The following is a 25,924-nucleotide window of genomic DNA, read 5'->3' as shown; positions in this document are numbered from 1 at the left end:
AAGTTCTGAGACTACACAAAGCAGCAAGGCCCTGGGCCTGGGCCTGGCCCACAAAACCATTTTTTCCTTCCTAGGCCTCCAGGCCTGTGATGGGAGGGGCTGCAATGAAGACCTCTGACATGCCCTAGAGACATTTTCTCCATCATCTTGGTGATCAACATTTGACTCCTCATTATGCAAATTTCTGCAGCTGGCTTGGATTTCTTCTCAGAAAATTGATTTTCCTTTTCTATTCCATTGTCAGCCTGCAAATTTTCTAAACTTTTATGTCCTGCATCCCTTTTAAATATAGATTCCAATTCTAAACCATCTCTTTGTTAATGCATAAAACTGAATGTTTTTAAAGGCACCCATGTCACTTCTTGAATGCTTTGCTGCTTAGATTTCTTCCACCAGATACGCTAAATCATCTCTCTCAAGTTCAAAGTTCCACAGATCTCTAGGACAGAGGCAAAATGCTACCAGTCTCTTTGCTAAAACACAGCAAGAGTCACCTTCACTCCCATTCCCAAAAAGTTCCTCATCTCCATCTAAGACCACCTCAGGTTGGACTTCGTTGTCCATATCACTATCAGCATTTTGGTCAAAGCCATTCAGCAACTCTCTAGGAAGTTCCAAACTTTCCCACATTTTCCTGCCTTCTTTTGAGCCCTCCAAACTGTTTCAACCTCTGCCTGTTACCCAGTTGCAAATTTGCTTCCACATTTTTTGGTATCTATATAGCAGCATGCCACTCCTGGTACAAATTTACTGTATTAGTCCATTCTCACATTGCTATGAAGAAATGCCAGAGACTGGGTAATTTATAAATGAAACAGGTTTAATTGACTCACAGTTCTGCATGACTAGGGAGGGCTCTGGAAACTTAGAATCATGGTGGAAAGCAAAAGAGAAGCAGGCACCTTCTTCACAGGTGGCAGGATGAAGTGAGTGCAAGCAGGGAAAATGCCAGACACTTATGAAACCATCAGCTCTCATAAGACTCACTCATTATCATGAGTACAGTATGGGGGAAACTGCCCCATGATCCAATTACCCCCACCTGGTCTCTCCCTTGATATATGGGAATTATGGGGATTATAATTCAGGGTGGGATTTGGGTGGGGACACAGAGCCCAACTATATCAAGACTCAACAAGATATCCTTTCAGAACACAAAGTTTTATGATTCCAGCCAAAGGGAAGTGCACAGCTGGAATGTGGTAAAGATGAGAAACATCACCTTCTTAATCAGTAAGCTGAAGAAGTCCTGGGTTACAGTCTGTGAAACTGTGATATATATATATATATATATATAAAATATATATATCTTCTTCCAGTTTCCTGGCACATAGTTCCTAAAACCCTTGGAATCTCTTATGTCAAAAGCATCGTTTGGTATGCTAATGAGAAGACTAGTGAGTGGGGCTCTGGGATAGCCTCAGGATGGGAGCTGGTTACCAGAGGAACCAACCTTGTGATTAGAGAATTGGAATTTTCAGTTCTACCTCGGGGGCTGCAGGATAAATTTATCACTAATGGCCAATGATTTAATCATTGGCCTACATAATGAAGTCCCCATAAAAAAAAAAAGAGAGAATTTGCAGTTGACTGAACACGTGGAGAGTGGCAAGCCTGGGGAGGGCATGGAAGCTTCATGCCTCTTCCTCCATATGTTGCTCTATGCATCTCTTCCATCGGGCTGTTCCTGAGTTGTAGCCTTTTATAATAAATTAGAGATAGTAAGTAAAACACTTTCCTGAGTTCTGTGAGCCACTCTAGCAAATTATTGAACCCAAGAAGGGAGTTGCGAGACTTTCAATAGAAGCACAGGTTAACAACCTAGACTTTCAGTTGACGTCTGAAGTAGGAGGCAGTCTTGTGAGACTGAGCCCTTAACCTGTGAGATCTGTGCTAACTTCAGTTAGTGATAGAATTAAATTGAACTGTAGGACAACCAGCTGGTGTTGGAAAATTGCTTGGTGTGGGAAAAAGCCACACATCTGGTATAAAAGTGAAGTATTGAGAGTAGTGAGAAAAGAGAAAGTAGGAGTAAACGGTTTCTTTCTTCCTATTTTTAACATAGTCCAATAACGTGATTGTGAGAAAATAATGCAAACACTCCATATCCTAGCTTTCTCACTTCTAAACAGAAGTGTTGCTTTCCTAGCCAATTTGACTTTTGTAAAGACTAATCTTAATTCTTAATAAACTCATAGGGTTGCTTAGAAATAAGCACTATATAAATAAAAGACATTGCACACCTGACATTTTAAAGTATACCTAGGACCTTGAGTATTTCACCACATCGATTAGAGACATTCTATGAATTTGTGCCCATTGTGAACTTGTTATGATCTTGTTACCTCCTCTACACAGACACTTCTATCAACTTTTCTTTTTGTCCTATTAATCGTCCATTGTCTCATTTTTCCTAAAATTGCCTGTGCAGCCTCCTTCCAGAGGCATATTCTATCAAGGTTTTTCTTGTAGCCATGCTGAACACTCAGTTATTTTAAATAATTTAGATACATAATTTTAAATATATTATAGTTTTGCTCGAGAATAAATGAGATTTAAATCTCTTTTTGTTCCCCAAATAAGAGTTCAAAAGCTAGATGGTCTTTTTGAGGCTCACCAACACATAATGGTACTTATTTCTGTCTCACAAAATAAAACTTTGGCATCAGTCTTCTGGACATGCACACAAAGCCACATTTGGTGGATAACCCCTGCATGACAGATAGTGAAAAGGGCATGTTCCTCCCAGCCCAAGGGAGCCCAGGATTATCCTGCCTAATTAGCTACAATGTGTGGATCTCATTAGAAGAACTTGCCAGTGCTATACATAGTAAAGAATGTATTTCTGATAATATTTCAGTTAGGTTTGGACCAAGGCCAGGAGTCTCTCTGGCAGACTAAAACCACTTTACCAACACTTCACTTTTAGCAAGAAGACTCATGATAAGGAAACATAAACAAGACATCTGGGTCACATCCCCCCACTTCCTCTCCCACTCTTCTACTTCTTTTCAAGGGTTTAGAAATGTTCCCCAACAATTAGTCATGCCTTTTCTTCTACCTCAGTCTCTCTCCTGATACTTTTCACTAAGAAAGTTTGCTTCAAGGGCTTTAGAAATTCAGGGTCAATTTTTAGAATTCGTTTTTAAAGATTTGAATACCAGCAAAACTTCATCTGGTTTAACCCTACAAATCCTCCCCTAACATAAAACAGTGTCTTTTTAAAAGAAAATTTTATTTAGAAAATACTTTATTAATGAAGTTAAAGCCTGCATAATATAAATAATAGCAATGCTTGATTTAAAAAAGTTTCCAGAAAAATGAATAAAAATCAAGTTTTCTATGTATTATTTTGTTTTGTTCCTTAATATGCTCAAGATTTGGGATTTACCAAAGCTAACAAGAGACAAAGGCACCAAATTTTGAGCCTGGTTTGCAATTCTACTTCAGCCATTATTAAGTGGAGAGCCATGACTCATATGAATAATAGACTCATAAAGAATTAGAACTAGACATTACATAACAAGACATCCTAACAATGCTCTTGCTTTAGGGATGGAGATGTTAAGCATCTTAGAAGCAATCCCGCAAGGGAGAAGCAGGCTCTGGTGCCAGACGCTGCTCCTTTGGGTGTTCACTAGACTTATATGACCATGAGCAAAATGCAGAACCTCTGTAAGCCTCAGCCTCCTCATCAGCAGGATGGACTGATCATCATGCACATCTCATGTGGGTCAGAAGGAATGAACAAGTTAACAAACATAGAACACTCAGCCTGGTACAGAATACAAGCCAAATAAATATTAGATACCACTATTACTATAAGAGGCAGTGTTGAAGGAAGACCCAGAATAAGGGGAAAAAGTCAATAGGCTTTTTTCTGATTATCTTCCTCCAAGAATTGGCTATGAGTGGAGTAATGAGAACATTATTCAAAACATACAGTCCAGAAAAATATGTAGTGTAATATTAAAATTTTGATCCAAAACTGAGCTTCACCACATATGAGAGAGATAATAGGCCTAGTGGTTAAAAGCAAGGACTCTTGAGTTAGACAGCCTGGATTCAAATCCCATTTCTCCCAGTTTCTGGCAATGTATCCTTAAGCAAGTTGCCTAACATCTCCATTCTTCATTTATCTCCTCTGTAAAAGGGGATAATCATAGTACCTATTTCATGAGGTGGTTGTGAAAATGAATCAAGTTAATATTTGGAAAGCATCTAGCACAGTGTCTGTACCAGTGTTGTAAATTATTAGCTATTATCATTATATTACAGGGCCATCTTGCACACCATCCAAGATATTTTTGTACTGGAAGCACCCAAAGAAACTTGTGCTACTAATTTTACTTCTAATGCTACCCAGAATCATTGACTCTGATGATGGGATTATACTGAGGTACCAGCATCAGATCCATTGCTCAAATTCTATCCTTAAAAATAATTAGAAGTAGATATTTTTGTACACTGGAATTTTTAAAAAATGCCTAATTCTGACAAGCACTAGATTACTCAAATATAACAGTGTGGAAATAGAATTTGACTCACCCACATCTTTGAAGTCAGTGCTAGTCAACTTCTCTCCTGTCTCTGAGACAATCTTGATAGACTGTACAGCAGAGAGGACTTTCTATTTACTGGAACATGATCACCCTTTTTGGTTTTGTTACTGCAAAATTGTATCATTTTTAGAGCCTGAAGGGAGTGATAACCTAACCCAATCATTTTGTAGATGAGGAAACCCAGTTTAGAAAGGTAAAGTAGCTGGTCAACAAGCAGCTGGTGAATAATGAAGACCATGGAGGGTAGTATTTTAAGAACATTTGCCTTCCATCTCTTGTCATCAGAGAGAGTTCCAACTTCAACTATCAATATGATTAACAGGATCTATATTTTATAAATAAGTAGCTTAAATAGTGGCAATATTTCACCCAGTTGAACTTCAAATTACTTCAGATCAAAGTACTGTATCTTTTTGGATATCAGACTCTTGCTTAAAAATTTATATACTTTAAAATTCCTGTTACAGAGAACATAAACAGTACATTGAATTTGATCGGCCAGTGAAAAGTTAATCTCAAGGGGTAAATATTTTATCTTTCAGGGCATTGGAGAACTAAATAACGAGCAATTTACTAAATTCCATTCTGGTCCTGAAATCATCTGTCTATGTCATACGGATTAGTAGCTTACTCTTACTCCTGAAGGGTCACCCTTATAAGGCAGAGGATCTCCTGAAGATAGTCATCACAATACAACACCTATGCATTCACCATGATTCGGATATACCAACCATTGCTTTCTTTTTTTTTTAACCTAAGGTTCAGAGTTGAGTGGATTACATCTCTTAGTTCATGGTACATCACCATCCAATTTCATAAGATATATGTCATGTTTTATTAACTTTATTGCTTTCCCCTCTTCTCTTCCTAACTCCCACTTCCCACTCACATCTCCCCTCCCTCTGCTCACATCTCCCCTCCACTTAACCACTGCCAGGCATCCACTCTAATGTTTATAAACATAAGTGTATTTAGGTATAGTGATTGTTCATTTTAGGTATCAGCTTGACTGGATTAAGGGATATTCAGACAGGTAGTAAAGCATTATTTCTAGATATGTCTTTGAGGGTTTTCCATAAGAGATTGATATTTGAATCAGTGGACTAAAGAAGATCTATCCATGTCGCTTTAGGCACATCTAGATAATTAATTCTGAATGGTATAAAGATTTTATATATATTTATATATTATATATATATGCTATGTAGATATATAGAAATCTATGCAACATTCATAGATTTCTTTCATCTCAAGTGCCTGCAAGATGAAACATTTATTATATATATGTATATATACCTATGTACCATTCTGAATTAATTATCCAGATGTACATAAAGCAACATGGCTAGATCTTGGAGATATATATCTATAGATAGATAGATAGACAGATAGATAGATAGATAGATAGATAGATAGACAGACAGACAGAGTATGCATCTGTGTGTGTCGCACAATTAACTATTCCTTTCCACCAGTGATGGACAATTTCTTCCAACTTTCTGCCTTCCCAAATAGAGAACCAATAAATATACTAATACATGTTCCTTATAGTCTTGTGTCAGAGTGGCTCTAGGGTGTACACCCAGCAGTGGGAATACTGGGTGTCCATGTATATGACCTGGTTTCTCTAAGGGCTGCCAGATTACTCCCCACAATTGCTGTTCTAGGTCAGACTTCCACTAACAGTACAAGAGAGTTTTCCAACTTCCTCACCAATAGTTGGTATTATCTGACTTTCTGATGTTCATCTAATGGGTGTTAGAGTATTATTGGTCCTATTCTAGTTCACCAGTTCTCTGAAATGTTTGAGCCTCCTCCCTTTTATTCAGGAAGATTTCTAGATTCTATGCATGCTTTGCCCAGGCCCTGGGCAACTAGAAATGTTATCTTAGAACCATCTACGTAGATTCTTCCCTCAAAAACTGCTCTAATGTTTCCATTTAGTGTAGAGTCATGTGGCCTTATAGGCTTTCATTCTCCATTTCAGAAGACAGGGAATTCCAAGTTCTCCTAAAACCTTTCTGGATGTTTCTACTTACCCTATGGGAATTTTCATCACAATGCATGGAGTCAGTACACTAGTCCTGAGTTCTTGCCCTTCTCCCTCCCTCCCTCTCTTCTTTCCTTCCTCCCATTTTCTCCTTCCCCTTTGCCACCTAAAATTTGAAGTTTTTTCAACTTCTCCCTTTTGATTGACAAAACCTATCTCCCGTCTTTATCCTTCCCCTCTGTTAGGTGGCATTCTTCCGTTTTTCCCTAGGGCAACAAAGGAAAAGGTGGGAGGTTAGGGGCAGACTGAATTACAAGGGGAAAGTATACTGGAAAATACTGTTTGCATGTACTTAACATTCAATATTGTATTAGTTTGTTCTCACACTGCTATAAAGAAATACCTGCGACTAGGTAATTTATAAAGAAAAGAGGTTTAATTGGCTCACAGTTCTGTAGGCTATAAAGGAAGCATAGCACCTTCTGCTTCTGGGGAGACCTCAGGAAACTTACAATCATGGTAGAAAGTGAAGAGGAAGCAGGCACATCTTACATGGCCCAAGCAAGAGCAAGAGAGAGCAAAAGGGGAGGTGCACACTTTTAAACAACCAGATCTCATGAGAACTCACTATCATGAGGACAGCACCAGGAGATGGTGCTAAACCATTCATGAGGGACCACCCCATGATCCAATCACCTTCCACATGCCCCATCTCCAATACTGGGGATTACATGTCAACATGAGATTTGGTGGGGACATAGATTGAAATCATATCATATATGAATAACACTTTAACCTTTCCAAAGCACGTTTACGTACCATTTGACTCTTTCAAAAACCTATATAGAGAAGTTATTACCATTCCTAGACAAAAGAAAAATGAAAGACTTTTGTGCAATATTAAGATAGCCCACAGATAACCTATTTTAGAAGAATTTATATGTCTTTTACAAGTTTCCTCACAAGGATATCAGGAAGCCTTTTTAGAACAGCAAAATCTCCCCATTTTCTCCTTTGTAGATTTGGTCATCTGAGCTTAAAGGAGATTCTGGCAGAAAAATGAAGACTATTTTGTCTCTGCTTTGAAGCAGCAACTTGAGGTTGCTCTTAAGCATTTGCAAAATACTCTTTAAACTATAATTATTACACTAATATTAGCAACCAAACAGTTAGCTATTCATTTTTCAGTCTACATTGTGCTTATTAAATTATACCTTACTTTGATACAGATTTTGGATTTGATTAGTTATGTAGGGCAATCATTTTAAATGTTTAATTCTCTGGATGTAGACATATACACACAGTTTAATCAAGTAACTGTGCCTATTTCTCAGTAATTCAAACTTCACATTTTTGCTTTCTTAAAATCTGAAAAGTAGCATACTTTTTCCTACCTATTTCTATAACCAAAAAAAAAAAAAAAGTTAAATTCACTTAGAAAACACTTTTCTCTTTTCCAAGTGAGCATTTTCTGCTAGATGGTCAACAAAGATCATCTCTGATTGAAGGGAGGTGATTTGGGTTAGTGAAAAGAGACAGATCTTCTTATGAATCCTGTCTCTGTACAACCTACCAGCTGTGTGGCCTTTAGGCAAGCTATTTGATATAGTTTGGCTGTGTCCCCACCCAAATCTCATCTTAAATTGTAGCCCCCATAATTCCCACATGTTGTGGGAGGGACCAGGTGGGAGGTAACCTCATGGGGGCAGATCTTTCCTGTGCTGTTCTCATGAGAGTGAATAAGTCTCATGAGATCTGATGGTTTTATAAAGGGAAGTTACCCTACACAAGCTCTCTTGCCTACCACCATGTAAGACGTGGCTTTGTTCCTCCTTTACTTTCCACCATGATTGTGAGGCCTCCCCAGCCATGTGAAACTGAGTCCATTAAACCTCTTTTTCTTTATAAATTACTCAGTCTTGGGTATGTCTTTATTAGCAGCATGAGAACGAACTAATACACTATTTTATTCCCAACCTCAGTTTTCACTCTGTAATATGGGAATAATACCTATGCTCAAGGCCTAATGTGAGGAATAAATAAAGTTATGTATACATACAATGCCTGGCATCCAGAAAGCATTAAAAATGCTAGTTTTCTTTTTTATTTTTCTCTTAGAAAAATAAACAGATTTATGATAGGCATTACTAGTTGTACACCAGAAAATCTACAGTAAAAACACTGCAGAGATAGAAATCACCTTTGGACTGAATGACAGAATCAGGCATTTGCATGCCTTGTTGTCCAAGCATGTGGCTTAGTTTTGCCCTTTGCACACAATAGGAATCTCACATTCTGGATAAAAATGCATTACTAAACAAATGTACACTCTACGTAAGCCTAAACATAAGTGATTAATACACAGCAAATGTCATTCAGATGAATTGTTTCAATCAAATAAAAATATATCTGGAGCAAAGCCTCATTCCTCTTTATGCTCTGGGTGTTTCTTGCCTACACAAAATACCTTTTGAAGTCAAAGAGGGTGCCTCATATGGATGTCTTATAGGATGGGATACCTAAGGAGTGAAGAATTATGAGATTAAATACTAGACCTGTGTGTGTTTTGTTTTGTTTTAAGGAATTAGCAGGTATTCCATGCAAACGTTGTTTCTTACAGGGCTGAGAACTGGGTTTTATAGTTACCCCAAAGAGCAAAACCCAAAGACTTCACATAAGTATTATGCAATGCCCCTTTATCTGCAGGTGGTCTTCCTCAATGTGACCTTACTTTATTCAAGCATATTAAACTGTTTTAGAATTGCTTTTGTCCATAACTTATATATCCTCTCAGAAAAAAAAATCCTACATTGAGTAGACAAAAAATAGCATCTCACTTTCATTCCAAGAAAATAGGAGTAGACAAATCCAGGTTAGTAATTAACAAAAATAAAAGCTTCCCTCAATAGCTGTTCACACCCCTGCCCTGTTCTAGAGAGCACAGGCAGAACAGGCCCAAGAGGAAAGGTAAAACAGCTTAAGCTGGATTTAAAATAGTGTGCAGCAATGTTTAAGGCTTTTTCTCTCTCCAGCCAGACAGCAGTTGGCAGGAAAGGGAAACAAACCCAACATACATAGTCAAGCACAAACGTATTTATTGAAGGTCCTCAGAACATTCCACTACGCCCCTGGGAAGCCCTACTAAAGCACGATGAGCCATAAAGCCTATGCTCAGAACACTACTAGTTTTCCCAACTGGGCTCCATCTTTTCAGCTTCTCAGCTCTGGGTAGGTGGGTGAGCAGCTTACTACAAATCTGCCTTGAATTACCTATAGATTTGTAACCAAATCCAGCCTGGGCTATACCATAGCTACATGACAACATATTAGGTTACACCTAATGAACGGGGCTCCCCCTTTTATATATGATCCAAGTGTTTGTCAATTTAGGTCCAGGAGATTGCTGAGTGTAAAACAAAATGTAGTGAGTGGGCAGAAAACAACGGTCAGAATCCAAAATGAATATTAGGACAGGGTGGCTGAGGTGACTGGAAGATATACATCAGTAGAATAAAGGAGTGATATGGATGAGAAAGAAGAGATGAAAGGATATTGTCATAGTGATTATATCTGAAAGAAAATCTTTTAAATAAGAGTTTTCAAATGTTACTTTCAAGGCCAAAAAGAATGAAAATTATCCCAATAGCTATCATTTATCAGTGCCATGTGCCAGGTGCTTTTCTAAGATGTATTACATATATTAATGTACTTTGTCCCCACAACAACCCTGTGAAATGAAAATCATTATTATCATACCACTTCTACAGATGAGGAAACTGAGGCACAGAGAAGTGAAGGTCACACAGCTAGTAAATAGCAGAACCAGCTAAAGACACAGTTAGTTGTGCCCAGAGCCCACTTTCTTGAAGACTTCACACACTGCCTTTCAATAAGCAAAGCTAGGGACCTACAATTCTTGGCTTAGCCCATGTATTAATAACACATGCCTGTGTCTGGGTCTCTTAGTTACACAAGGAAGCAAGGACCCCAAGGTCACATGGTGGTCCTCCCTAAACTCCCAGCTTCTGAACATCACCTCGTCACCACACACAGGAGGAAACAAGCTCTCTTTCAGGCCAAGGTGGGTATAAGGTACGGCTGATGAAAAGGTCCTATTTGTTCCTTTCTGTTTGACCTATTATTAACCTTCCATAAAGCTTCCTAGTAAAAGAAAAGCTTCCTTAATGAGAAATTCCCCATGAGGGCAAACCTGTCATTCTCTCAGGCCAGATTGTCATGGAAACTTTTATGAAGAGGAGCCCAACACTCAGGTCTTCAGGCAGCAAAAGAATTCACGCAGTTGTCCCATTGTAAAATTATACCAATTTATTCATGGCAACAAGTGAGGCAATGGCATGAGTTTCTTTTACTGATGAACAGAATTAAAACATAATGAGAGGAACACAGTCAGAGTTTAATTTGTCCAACCTCACACCACTCAGCTAGCCCACATCCTGCAGTCTTCCAACAGCCCAAACAATGCATTTGAAAAATAGGAATCATTGGACCAGAATTATAAAATAATTTTGAGTTGGAAAAAAATGCATTACTCTTTAAAATAATACTCAAGCATCTTAGTAAAAATAATAATAGTCTTACATTCTAAAACAGAGTCAGCAAACTATAGCACTTGCACCAAATCTGGCTTACAACTCAAAGCTAAACATGATTTTTGCATTTTCATATGGTTTTAAAAAACAATCAAAGGAAGAATGGGATATTAAGACATGTTAAAATTCTACGAAATGTAATACATAATGCATGTAATACATAATGTTTTATTCAAACATAGACACATTCATTCATTTACTTATTGTCTCTGGCTGCTTGCACGCTACAAAGGCTCACAGTCTAAAATATTTGCTATCTGGCTCTTTATAGAAAAAGTTTGTGGACCCCTTTCTAAAGTGATAAATGATAAATATATTGCCCTGACAAATTTCTCACTGACGAATTGTGGAACTGTAGTTTTTAATTATTAGAAAACAGTGAAGCATTTTGCGACATCTCAGTAATTAATTTCTAAAAAACCAATTCTAAATAGACACTGCAGCTTATTACTCATTCTAATGATAAGTTGCAAGTCCTTAATTGTTCCAAGGGGTGTGTTTTCTCTTACACTAAAATGATGTACAACTGATACAAACCAGGAAATTTCTTCAAACACCTGAGTGAAACAAAGCAGAAAACATCCCATGCACATGCATATTCACTTGGCAGGAACATTTTGCTGCTTAGCTTGAAACCAAAACAATGAAAGCCAGTAAAGACAGAGCACGTGGACTTCTGTTCCTGCCTCTTGCTTATTCCAGAATCCTTAATCCACAGAAATTTTTTGTGTAGCTTTTCATTAAGCATTTCAAAAGGAAAACAGGGGAATGGACTTCTTTTGAAAATGTATGGTTTGTTGTTGTTTATGACTATCCTTTGACAGTGGCTAAGTCGTGTATTTATATTTCTCTTTTAAAAACGGAATATGTCACAGGATTTTACTGTCTTTCCGACCTTTTATATTCTTGTGCTCAATACATACTTGTAATGTCCTGCAGTCTGCAGATCCACTCTGATTCTCATCCATGCTGCTCCCAAAACACATGCCTCTAGAATTCTTCCAAATCTGGCATCATCATTTACTTCGAAAGTTGCTCCCTAAGCAAAGGCTGGAAAAACACAAAACGGACTCACCAATTATTATTATTCAGGCAACTCCTAGGACTTTATAAATGTGCTGTAATAAATTAACTTTGTTATCTCCCTGAGTTACATAGAAGTTTTAGTTGTATTTAAATGCTAAACTAAGCCCCACATTCTTCATGGGAGGTACTGGCAAGAAAGAAGTCCTCCACTGAGGGCCTGGGAATATGTGGTGCAGTCTCAGGTCCTCTGTGTACGCACTCTATAAACTGTGGAAAAATATGGAAACGTTGCCATAGTTTGAACATGTATGAACAAAATATGAATTAGGGACCTTGGATAATATGTTCTACTCTTATGTCAAATTCACATTGTTCAAGTATGCTCTACAGTTTTGCAGAATTCTATGGAGACATCTTTCTTGTGATCTTAATCTGAAAATTATTTATGACTCATAGATCCCAAAGACTCCTTTAGACAAGTTTGGGAAGCTGCTGAATCTCAATCAACATCTTTAAAAGCTGTTCTAAAACATAGTTATGAGGAAATGCAATATATTTTTCCCAAACAAAATAAAAAATTTTTGTCTCTCCCATTCAACCACTTCAAGAGATATTTACTTTGGTCCAGAAATATATTAGTTAATTTTTATAAGCAGTTTTTAAAAGACATAGGCCTGTAAGAAAATTTATTTAGCCAACAAAAATTTTTCCTGGTTCTACTTGAGGTACTAATGCCACTGTTTGCCTTTGCGAGTCGTTACCAGCTCTATCTGAGTCAAAGAAGAGAAATATCTCTCTACCACAAATCCCAAAAGGAATAAAAAGTGGGGAGAGGCAGAATATATTTAATTAGGCCTAGGCCTGTTGCCTGATTTTCATTAGGCCCCTGCCTGACTCTGATTTGGCCCACTATAAGTCCTTTTAGGCCACTGGGCATGAAGGCCAGTGCTTATTTTCATGGCTGTTTTAATTCATCAAGAAAATCCTTTGAAAGATGAAAGACACTCCACATTTTTTCACCTGTTGTTCTTTCTTATGTGCCTGTCACTTCACTCGCCAAACTCGCTTCAAGCCAAACCAAATGCTTTCCAAACCTCTACAGTATGCCTTTGAAGATCTTAAGTATTTTCTTATGCTGACCAGTATAGCTTCCAAATAAGGAATAAAAAAATAACGTAGTTCTTAAGTTATTTTTTTAAAAAATACCAGAAATGTAAAAACACATTCCAGTATGTGGATAAAAGCAAAATCCCACTTCCCCAAGTTTAGAAGTCTTGAGCCAAATACACCTGATGTTCATTACCACACACACAGCACATTGCTAATGTATGACAAAGTTCCAGCAAAGACCATATGCTGTTTTTATTATTGCCACTTCACAAGTTTTCCCAGGCTAACTAGAAAAAGTATTCTACAAGACCAGCCCACTGAGTGGGCTCATCTTACTACACTGATGAAATTTAGTCTGTTATTTACCTGATTAGCAATAAATATCTCTATTTCCAACAACACAGCAATTAGGGCCCTAATCTGTCACCACTACCTTCAAGTTTTGGCTTTCATCAAAAGAAAAGGAATTTGCCAAGAAGGAATAACACAGCTCTACCTTCAAGCTAAAAATAGTTCTGTTTCTAGACAATATACACTTTCACACGGCTCCAGCAAACCTTGCTTCAAGCAGCCTACAAAGGATATATCAGGAGAAGTACACAATAGTCCCTAGTTTTAGGTACTGGTTTAGCCAAAAGATGCAAACAGGCAAAAGCTGATACAGAAAAGCCAACCCAGGTGATATAAGAGGAAATGAAATCTCTAATCCATTGATACTTTTTGAGGGGATCAAAAATAGATAAAACCACTGGACATAGTCAATATATCTAAATTTCCAGAAACTTTTTATAAGCCTCTCTACCAAAGGCTTTATTAAAAAGTTGTTATGAAGGTTACATTACATATTTATTCTTAGGCAGAAAACCAACTAAAAAACAAAGAACAAAGTAGAGGCAATTCCCTAGGTGGATCTTAATTAGCATCGCCATAGACTATCTAAAAGATGACAATGATGATTGTCATTACCATTATAATTACTTATTAAAATTATTTCATTTCCTATATGCTATACCAAGAACTTTATGTACATAATCATTAGGTAGGTAATATTATCTCTAGTTTACAGAAGAATCTGAGGTTCTGAGATGTTAGGTAACTTGTCCAAAGACACACTGTTAGCAAGTGATGCCAAACTGAGGGTAATCAATTAAACTAATTCACCAGTAAATTCATTTTTCTGAAGTTTTCACAATGACGAAGTCATTTATTTATTTATTTGTGAGACAGGGTCTCACTCTGTCATCCAGGCTGGAGTGCATTGGCACAATCACGGCCCATTGCAGCCTCGACCTCCCAGGCTCAAGCAATCCTCCCACCTCAGCGTCCTAGTAGCTGGGACAACAGGTGCACACCACCATGCCTGGCAAATTTTTTATTTTTTTTTTTGTAGAAATGATGTCTCCCTGTATTGCCCAAGCTGGTCACAAACTCCTGGACTCAAGCAATCCTCTCTCCTCAGCCTCCCAAAGTGCTTGGATTATAGGAGTAAGCCACCATACCTGGCTGACACAGTCATTTAGATATCTGTTAATGTTTTTTTTTTTTAAATCACATGAATTTATTTCTGTAAGGCATAACAAATAAGAAAGAAGTAATGGTTCCCTTACCTCAAGGGGACTAGAAATTTGTCAGGGATCAGTTCAATTCTTGCTCACTCTTGATGTGTATCAAATGTGAGAAAAGTTAATTCATTCAATGGATATCTAGTATAAGTACCTACTATGGACCAGGCAGTATATGTCTATCCTAAACTTGATTGTGGAAAAGAAATGAAAGGATTTGTCCATATCTACCAGAATGTTCCATCTGCAGCTCGAGTTTACCCAGTTCTCATCAGCCTATGGGAACAAATAAGGTTGCATTAATCAGCTAACCCAGATTTCATGGCTTTCCCTGGGATGCAGCCATCGATCAAGTACTGTCCAAGTAGCTCTGGTAAATCCCTGGGTGCATCTCACCTGTGATAATGAACAAGCCTTGTCAGATACCATGTGGCTTCCGATTCCTCTTGCCCTTTTCCAGCCCTCTCCATGATCATTGTTGGAACTGGAAGATAAGCCCTTTCTCTTTAGATTGTATTACATTCTGTTAGAGAGATCTCCAAGTAATCTTACTGGTACTTCCAGTGTCCAACAGTTTTAGCAAAACAACTCATTTAGTATTCATTTACAGCTTTACCCCCAACTCTCTGAAAGATTGAGACATGATCTAAACGGAGGCCAGAAATGGAGACAAATCTGAGTCATAGACATCACACCATTCTCAGAATAGCCCCCCTCCTCTGATTAACAAGGCTTGTTACTTGATCAAGCTGTCACCCCTAACTTCCTCACCCTTATAATAATTATCTCCCAGGATGATCTCAAATCCTTTTACAAACAGACTTCTGACAGGCTCTGCCCACCAGTAATTATAACATGTTCAGAACATGGCTGAACGTCAGTGGGAGCCACTGTGTAGGTTTATTGCCATGTTCAAACACCCACTCCCCAACACATACACCCTTTACTAAGAAACAAACACTTTGAGGGTAAAAGGGGGTGCTAAAGATGAAATTAAATTATCCTTGCATTCTGATATGGCTTATTTGGGAGCTTTGATGGGCAGTCAGGATAGAGCATACTTTCTGGGTAGGTAGACCACCAAGAGACAATGATCAGGGTCAATACAAGAACGGTCTGTGTAGAATTACAAGGATAAATTAAGTTCAGGCAGATTGGCCCTAAATGGAGTTTTAGTGGATGAACAAGAATTATCCACAAAAAGCAAAAAGCATTACAGATCTATTTTTATGGCCACTAACAGAGTATAACTTTAGGGAGTGCAAGTCCAACTTCCTCATATCTGAAAACAACAGTCTTCTGACACAGACAGTTGGTGCCTCACCCATATTCCCTGACCCACTCCTATAGCGTTGGTTGCCTATTGCTTTGGCAGACAGTTCACTTCACAAACCAATGAGTTCCTACCTCAGATTTGTGTCTCTTTGACTCTGGACTTCCTCTGCCTGAAGAGCATGTGCTGCCTATATCCAGGTAGGCCATAAATAGTGCAGAGTTAATTTCTCCAGACACAAACTTCAACCCATAAAAGATGGAAAATGGCAAATAAATGTCCCAGCTTCCTTACCACTTGTAGCAACTACAGTTTCTTAGAGGGTCTCCAGCAGGATTGAGTCCCAGGTACCCATGGTGGTAATCACTACTGAATGCACTCTCTGTTGACTTTTCACATGTCTCCATCCCATAATCCTACTCCTTCATGGTGCTTCCAGGGACCCCTTCAAAAATAAACTACTTGCACCCAAATCCTTATTTCAGGATCTGATTCAGAGAGAATCCAAACTAAGACATCTTTTTTTCTATAAGAATTCTCTCAAATATGAATTAACCCACTGCGCTTCTCCACAATAAAACAAAGAGTTTTAAAGAAAGGAAAACTAATTTCAGAAGCTTGAGAACCTTACCTGTACCCAACTTCATCATCTAAAAAGTGACTTAAGTTCAACGCTAAAAGAAACACAAAAGCTTCCAGGCAGGGTCCCATTGCAGAGAAGAAAGCTTGAGTTTGTCAGGACAGGTAAAGGGAGAGAAAGAGGAACCTCTTTTTCTCAATTTTATCCTCACTTTCAATGCAATGCAAACAAAAGACACAAAATAAAGGTCACCTCTGAGAAGAGCATTACAAACAAATCTGAGAACATAATTCGACTTTTCAAAATCAAACTATAGGGCAGGGCCAAGATGGCCAACTAGAAGCTGTAGTGATCCAAGTTTCCCATCAAAAAGAACCAAACAGCATGTGAATCCTGTATAGCAATTGAAGTATCCAGGTTCTGTCATCAGGACTGACTAGGCAGCTGGCGTGACCCACGGAGAGGAAGGAAGAGCAGTGTGGTGCAGCAGCCCACCTTAGAGCCACACGGGGAAGGGGAACCCCCATCCCCAGCCAAAGAAGGCAGTGAGTGAGTATGCTACCCAGCCTGGGAAACTATGCTTTTTCCATGGAACTGGGCAACCCACACGTTGGAAGATCCCACTCGTAAGCCCATCATCAGGGCCTTGGATCCCAATCATGGAGTCATGCAGATTCTCAACACCCACTTGGCTGGAATCTGGCTAAGCCTGGCAAGTTCCTGGAGGGAGAGGCAGCCATCACCACAGCTGCAGCTGCCTGTTGTCTAAGCTGCCTGAGCTCCTTGGGGGAAGCATGGCAGCCATCACTGCAGCTGCTAGCCACCTAACACACTAAGCTCCAGAGGGGGTAAGGGCAGCACCCATCACTATAGCTCCAGGCTGTGTTTTCCCCTGCTGGAGCCAGGGAAGCTGGATAGCTTGGTCCCAAGAGGTATTACCCCAAGCCCAGCACACCAGCTGTGGCAGTCCACAGCCAGACTTCCTCTTCAGTATGGACCCTGACCCATCCCTCCTGACTGGGTGGGGCCTCCAAGCAGAAACTCCAGCCAGGGGCTCAGGGGTAGAACTCTGATCTCCCTGGGCCTGAGCCCCTATGGGGAGGGTGGCCATAGTCTCCATGGACCAACAGACTTAGTCTTTCCTCCTACTAGCTGTGGAGAATCTGGGCGTCCAGATGCATGGGTTTCCCCCCAGAGCAGCACACCCCCTCCACCAAAGGACAGCCAAAGTACTTCATTAAATGGGTCCTGCTTCCCATGCCAACTGGGTGAGACCCCCCCAAAAGAAGTTGTCATATGTCCTATGCAGAAGCATTTCTACTGGCATCAGGTGGGTGCCACTCAAGGTCAGAGATCCCAGAGGAAACAGCAGACATCCATCTTTGCTGTCCTCCAATCTCCTCCAGTGACATTTCTAGGCATGGGAGCAGATTAATAGGGCCTGAAGTAACCCCCAGCAAACCACAATAGCCCTACAGAAGAGGGACCTAACTATAGAAAGAAAAACAAAAAAGCAGAAAGCAAGACAATAGCATCAACAAAAAAAAGTCCCTATAAAAACATCATCCAAGGGTCAGCAGCCTCAAAGATTGAAACTAGAAAAACTCATGATGATGAGAAAGAATAAAAAAAAAAAACCCACCACTGAAAAACCCAAAGGCCAGAGTGACTCTTCTCCTCCAAATGATTATGACACCTTTCCAGTAAGGGCAAAAAACTGGACAGAGGATGAGATGGACAAATTGACAGAAGTAGGCTACAGAAGGTGGGAAATAACAAACTTCACTGAGCTAAAGGAGCATGTTCTAAGCCAATGCAAAGAAGCTAAGAACCATGATAAAAGGTTACAGGAGCTACTAACTAGAAAAACCAGTTTAGAAAGGAACATAAATGACTTAATGGAACTAAAAAACACAGCATGAGAACTTCATGAAGCACACACAAGATAGCTGAATCAATCAAGAAGAAGACAGAATATCAGAGATTGAAGATTATCTTGCTAAAATAAGGCAGGCAGACAAGATTAGATAAAAAAGAATGAAAAGGAATGAACAAAACCTCCGAGAACTATGGGACTATGTAAAAAGACTGAACCTATGACTGATTGGAGTACCTGAAAGAGATGGGGAGAATGGAAGCAAGTTGGAAAACACACTTAAGAATATTATCCAGGAGAACTTCTCCAACATAGTAAGACAGGCCAACATTCAAATTTAGGAAATACAGAGAACCCTACTAAGATACTCTATGAGAAGATCAACCCTAAGACACATAATCATCAGATTCTCCAAGTTGAGGTGAAGGAAAAAATGTTAAGAGCAGCTAGAGAAAAAGGCCAGGTCACCTGCCAAGGGAAGCCCATCAGACTAACAGCAGATCTCTCAGCAGAAACCCTACAAGCTAGAAGAGATTTGGGGCCAATATACAAGATTCCTAAAGAAAAGAATTTTCAACCCAGAATATATCCAGCCAAACTAAGCTTCATAAGTGAAGGAGAAATAAAATCCTTTTCAGACAAGCAAATGCTGAGGGAATTCGTCACCACCAGGCCTGCCTTGCAAGGGCTCCTGAAGGAAGCACTAAATATGGAAAGCAAAAACCAGTACCAATCACTGCAAAAACACAACAAAATCTAAAGGTCAATGACACTATGAAGAAACTGCATCAACTAGTGTGCAAAATAACCAGCTGGCATTATGATGACAGGATCAAATTCACAAGTAACAATATTAACTTTAAATCTAAATGGGCTAAATGACCCAATTAAAAGACACAGAATGGGGGTGGAACCAAGACGGTCGAATAGGAACAGCTCCGGTCTACAGCTCCCAGCCTCAGCGACACAGAAGACGGGTGATTTCTGCATTTCTGTTTGAGGTACCAGTTTCATCTCACTAGGGAGTGCCAAACAGTGGGTGCAGGACAGTAGGTGAAGCGCACTGTGCGCGAGCCGAAGAAGGGCAAGGCATTGCCTCACTCGGGAAGCACAAGGGGTCAGGGAGTTCCCTTTCCTAGTCAAAGAAAGGGGTAACAGACGGCAACTGGAAAATCGGGTTAGTCCCACCCTAATACTGCGCTTTTCCAAAGGCCTGGAAAACGGCACACTAGGAGATTATGTCCCGCACCTGGCTCAGAGGGTCCTATGCCCACGGAGTCTCGCTGATTGCTAGCACAGCAGTCTGAGATCAAGCTGCAAGGGGGCAGCGAGGCTGGGGGAGGGGTGCCCGCCATTGCCCAGGCTTGCTTAGGTAAACAAAGCAGCCAGGAAGCTTGAACTGGGTAGAGCCCACCACAGCTCAAGGAGGCCTGCCTGCCTCTGTAGGCTCCACCTCTGGGGGCAGGGCACAGACAAACAAAAAGTCAGCAGGAACCTACACAGACTTAAATGTCCCTGTCTGGCTGACAGCTTTGAAGAGAGTAGTGGTTCTCCCAGCACGCAGCTGGAGATCTGAGAGCGAACAGACTGCCTCCTAAAGTGGGTCCCTCACCCCTGAGCAGCCTAACTGGGAGACATCTCCCAGTAGGGACAGACTGACACCTCACTCGGCCGGGTACTCCTCTGAGACAAAACTTCCAGAGGAACTATCAGACAGCTGAATTTGTGGTCTCACGAAAATCCACTGTTCTGCAGCCACCGCTGCTGACACCCAGCCAAACAGGGTCTGGAGTGGACCTCTAGTAAACTCCAACAGACCTGCAGCTGAGGGTCCTGTCTGGTAGAAGGAAAACTAACAAACAGAAAGGACATCCACATCAAAAACCCATCTGTACATCACCATCGTCAAAGACCAAAAGTAGATAAAACCACAAAGATGGGGAACAAACAGAGCAGAAAAACTGGAAACTCTAAAAAGCAGAGCACCTCTCCTCCTCCAAAGGAACGCGGTTCCTCACCAGCAACGGAACAAAGCTGGACGGAGGATGACTTTGACGAGTTGAGAGAAGAAGGCTTCAGACGATCAAACTACTCTGAGCTAGGGGAGGAAATTCAAAACAAAAGCAAAGAAGTTAAAAACTTTGAAAAAAAATTAGAAGAATGGATAACTAGAATAACCAATGGAGAGAAGGGCTTAAAGGAGCTGATGGAGCTGAAAGCCAAGTTTCGAGAACTACGTGAAGATTGCAGAAGCCTCGGTACCAGATGCGATCAACTGGAAGAAAGGGTATCACTGATGGAAGATGAAATGAATGAAATGAAGCGAGAAGGGAAGTTTAGAGAAAAAAGAATAAAAAGAAATGAACAAACCCTCCAAGAAATATGGGACTATGTGAAAAGACCAAACCTACGTCTGATTGGTGTACCTGAAAATGACGGGGAGAATGGAACCAAGTTGGAAAACACTCTGCAAGATATTATCCAGGAAAACTTCCCCAATCTAGCAAGGCAGGCCAACATTCAGATTCAGGAAATACAGAGAATGCCACAAAGATACTCCTCGAGAAGAGCAACTCCAAGACACATAATTGTCAGATTCACCAAACTTGAAATGCAGGAAAAAATGTAAAGGGCAGCCAGAGAGAAAGGTCGGGTAACCCACAAAGAGAAGCCCATCAGACTAACAGCTGATCTCTCGGCAGAAACTCTACAACCCAGAAGAGAGTGGGAGCCAATATTCAACATTCTTAAAGAAAAGAATTTTCAACCCAGAATTTCATATCCAGCCAAACTAAGCTTCATAAGTGAAGGAGAAATAAAATACTTTACAGACAAGCAAATGCTGAGTGATTTTGTCACCACCAGGCCTGCCCTAAAAGAGCTCCTCAAGGAAGCACTAAACATGGAAAGGAACAACCGATACCAGCCCCTGCAAAAACATGCCAAATTGTAAAGACCATCGAGGCTACGAAGAAACTGCATCAACTAACAAGCAAAAGAACCAACTAACATCATAATGACAGGATCAGATTCACACATAAAAATATTAACTTTAAATGTAAATGGGCTAAATGCTCCAATGAAAAGACACAGACTGGCAAACTGGATAAGGAGTCAGGACCCATCACTGTGCTGTATTCAGGAAACACATCTCACGTGCAGAGACACACATAGATTCAAAATAAAGGGATGGAGGAAGATCTATCAAGCAAATGGAAAACAAAAAGGCAGGGGTTGCAATCCTAGTCTCTGATAAAATAGACTTTAAACCAACAAAGATCAAAAGAGACAAAGAAGGCCATTACATAATGGTAAAGGGATCGATTCAACAAGAAGAGCTAACTATCCTAAATATATATGCATCCAACACAGGAGCACCCAGATTCATAAAGCAAGTCTTGAGTGACCTACAAAGGGACTTAAACTCCCACACAATAATAATGGGAGATTTTAACACCCCACGGTCAACATTAGACAGATCAACGAGACAGAAAGTTCACAAGGATATCCAGGAATTGAACTCAGCTCTGCACAAAGTGAACCTAATAGACATCTACAGAACTCTCCACCCCAAATCAACACAATATATATTTTTTTCAGCACCACACCACACCTATTCCAAAACTGACCACATAGTTGGAAGTAAAGCTCTCCTCAGCAAATGGAAAAGAACAGAAATTATAACAAACTGTCTCTCAGACCACAGTGCAATCAAACTAGAACTCAGGATTAAGAAACTCACTCAAAACCGCTCAACTACATGGAAACTGAACAACCTGCTCCTGAATGACTACTGGGTATGTAACGAAATGAAGGCAGAAATAAAGACGTTCTTTGAAACCAATGAGAAAAAAGACACAACATACCAGAATCTCTGGGACACATTCAAAGCAGTGTGTAGAGGGAAATTTATAGCACTAAATGCCCACAAGAGAAAGCAGGAAAGATCCAAAATTGACACCCTAACATCACAATTAAAAGAACTAGAAAAGCAAGAGCAAACACATTCAAATGCTAGCAGAAGGCAAGAAATAACTAAAATTAGAGCAGAACTGAAGAAAATAGAGACACAAAAAACCCTTCAAAAAATTAATGAATCCAGGAGCTGGTTTTTTGAAAAGATAAACAAAATTGATAGACCGCTAGCAAGACTAATAAAGAAGAAAAGAGAGAATAATCAAATAGATGCAATAAAAAATGAACAGGGGATATCACCACCAATCCCACAGAAATACAATCTACCATCAGAGAATACTACAAACACCCCCATGCAAATAAACTAGAAAATCTAGAAGAAATGGATAAATTCCTGAACAAATACACCCTCCCAAGACTAAACCAGGAAGAAGTTGAATCTCTGAATAGACCAATAACAGGCTCTGAAATTGTGGCAATTATCAATAGCTTACCAACCAAAAAGAGTCCAGGACTTGATGGATTCACAGCCAAATTCTACCAGAGGTACAAGGGTGAACTGGTACCATTCCTTCTGAAACTATTCCAATCAATGGAAAAAAAGGGAATCCTCCCTAACACATTTTATGAAGCCAGTATCATCCTGATACCAAAGCCTGGCAGAGACATAACCAAAAAAGAGAATTTCAGACCAATATCCTGATGAATATTCATGCAAAAATTCTCAATAAAATACTGGCAAGCCGAATCCAGCAGCACATCAAAAAGCTTATACACCATGATCAAGTGGGCTTCATCCCTGGGATGCAAGGCTGGTTCAACATATGCAAATCAATAAATGTAATCCAGCATATAAACAGAATCAAAGACAAAAACCATATGATTATCTCAATAGATGCAGAAAAGGCCTTTCACAAAATTCAACAACGCTTCATGCTAAAAACTCTCAATAAATTAGGTATTGATGGGACGTATCTCAAAATCATAAGGGCTATCTATGACAAACCCACAGCCAATGTCATACTGAATGGGCAAAAACTGGAAGCATTCCCTTTGAAAACTGGCACAAGACAGGGATGCCCTCTCTCACCACTCCTATTCAACATAGTGCTGGAAGTTCTGGCCAGAGCAATCAGGCAGGAGAAGGAAATAAAGGGTATTCAATTAGGAAAAGAAGAAGTCAAATTGTCCCTGTTTGCAGATGACATGGTTGTATATCTAGAAAACCCCACTGTCGCAGCCCAAAATCTCCTTAAGCTGATTAGCAACTTCAGTAAAGTCTCAGGATACAAAATCAATGTACAAAAATCACAAGCATTCTTGTACACCAATCACAGACAAACAGAGAGCCAAATCATGAGTGAACTCCCATTCACAATTGCTTCAAAGAGAATAAAATACCTAGGAATCCAACTTACAACGGATGTGAAGGACCTCTTCAAGGAGAACTACAAACCACTGCTCAGTGAAATAAAAGAGGATACAAACAAATGGAAGAACAGTCCATGCTCATGGGTTGGAAGAATCAATATCGTGAAAATGGCCATACTGCCCAAGGTAATTTATAGATTCAATGCCATCCCCATCAAGCTACCAAAGACTTTCTTCATAGAATTGGAAAAAACTACTTTAAACTTCATATGGAACCAAAAAAGAGCCCACATCGCCAAGTCAATCCTAAGCCAAAAGAACAAAGCTGGAGGCATCATGCTACCTGACTGCAAACTATACTACAAGGCTACAGTAACCAAAACAGCATGGTGCTGGTACCACAACAGAGACATAGATCAATGGAACAGAACAGAGCCCTCAGAAATAATGCCGCATATCTACAACTATCTGATCTTTGACAAACCTGACAAAAACAAGAAATGGGGAAAGGATTCTCTATTTAATAAATGGTGCTGGGAAAACTGGCTAGCCATATGTAGAAAGCTGAAACTGGATCCCTTCCTTACACCTTATACAAAAATTAATTCAAGATGGATTAAAGACTTACATGTTAGACCTAAAACCATTAAAATCCTACAAGAAAACCTAGGCAATACCATTCAGGACATAGGCGTGGGCAAGGACTTCATGTCTAAAACACCAAAAGCAATAGCAACAAAAGCCAAAATTGACAAATGGGATCTAATTAAACTAAAGAGCTTCTGCACAGCAAAAGAAACTACCATCAGAGTGAACAGGCAACCTACAGAATGGGAGAAAATTTTTGCAACCTACTCATCTGACAAAGGGCTAATATCCAGAATCTACAATGAACTCAAACAAATTTACAAGAAATAAACAAACAACCCCATCAAAAAGTGGATGAAGGACATGAACAGACACTTCTAAAAAGAAGACATTTATGCAGCCAACAGACATATGCAAAAATGCTCATCATCACTGGCCATCAGAGAAATGCAATTCAAAACCACAGTGAGATACCATCTCACATCAGTTAGAATGGCCATCATTAAAAAATCAGGAAACAACAGGTGCTGGAGAGGATGTGGAGAAATAGGAACACTTTTACACTGTTGGTGGGACTGTAAACTAGTTCAACCATTGTGGAAGTCAGTGTGGCGATTCCTCAGGGATCTAGAACTAGAAATACCATTTGACCCAGCCATCCATTATTGGGTATATACCCAAAGGACTATAAATCATGCTGCTATAAAGACACATGCACACGTATGTTTATTGCGGCACTATTCACAATAGCAAAGACTTGGAACCAACCCAAATGTCCAACAACGATAGACTGGATTAAGAAAATGTGGCACATATACACCATGGAATACTATGCAGCCATAAAAAATGATGAGTTCATGTCCTTTGTAGGGACATGGATGAAACTGGAAAACATCATTCTCAGTAAACTATCGCAAGGACAAAAAACCAAACATCGCATGTTCTCACTCATAGGTGGGAATTGAACACTGAGAAGTCACGGACACAGGAAGGGGAACATCACACTCCGGGGACTGTTGTGGGGTGGGGGGAGGGGGGAGGGACAGCATTAGGAGATATACCTAATGCTAAATGATGAGTTAATGGGTGCAGGAAATCAACATGGCACACAGATACATATGTAACAAGCCTGCACATTGTGCACATGTACCCTAAAACCTAAAGTATAATTTAAAAAAAGAAAAAAAAAGAAAAAAAAGAAATAAATAAAAGACACAGAATGGCAAATTGCATAAAGAGTCAAGACCCATCGGTGTGCTGTATTCAAGAGACCCATAACCCATACAAAGACAGAAATAGGCTCAAAATAAAGGGATGGGGGAAAATTTACTAAGCCAATGGAAAGCAAAAGAAAGCAGGGGTTGCAATCCTAGTTTCTGACAAAACAGACTTTAAACCAACAAATATCCAAAAAGACAAAAGCATTACATAATAGTAAAGGGATCAATTCAACAAGAGGAG

The 25,924-nt window shown here is 39.7% G+C and overlaps 1 protein-coding gene across 8 annotated transcripts in view; it reads right to left on the bottom strand.

Annotated features, from left to right (window-relative positions):
• Positions 1-25,924, bottom strand: part of MTERF1 (mitochondrial transcription termination factor 1) — a 517,939-nt gene that overhangs the window by 323,022 nt on the left and 168,993 nt on the right. For 7 of the 8 annotated variants that reach the window (XR_009208876.1, XR_009208872.1, XR_009208873.1 and 4 more), the window contains one exon: positions 12,086-12,212. The gene's annotated coding sequence lies outside the window, so the exon portion shown is untranslated. Of the gene's footprint in view, positions 1-11,245; positions 12,213-25,924 lie in introns of those variants that run through there. The other variant, XR_009208879.1, reaches the window with a different exon arrangement.

Source organism: Hylobates moloch, unplaced genomic scaffold (assembly GCF_009828535.3).
Source record: "Hylobates moloch isolate HMO894 unplaced genomic scaffold, HMol_V3 SCAFFOLD_1, whole genome shotgun sequence".
In the NCBI taxonomy this organism is placed as follows: domain Eukaryota; kingdom Metazoa; phylum Chordata; class Mammalia; order Primates; family Hylobatidae; genus Hylobates; species Hylobates moloch.
Note: the sequence above shows the minus strand (reverse complement) of the source record. Positions and strands in the feature narration are given on the sequence as shown.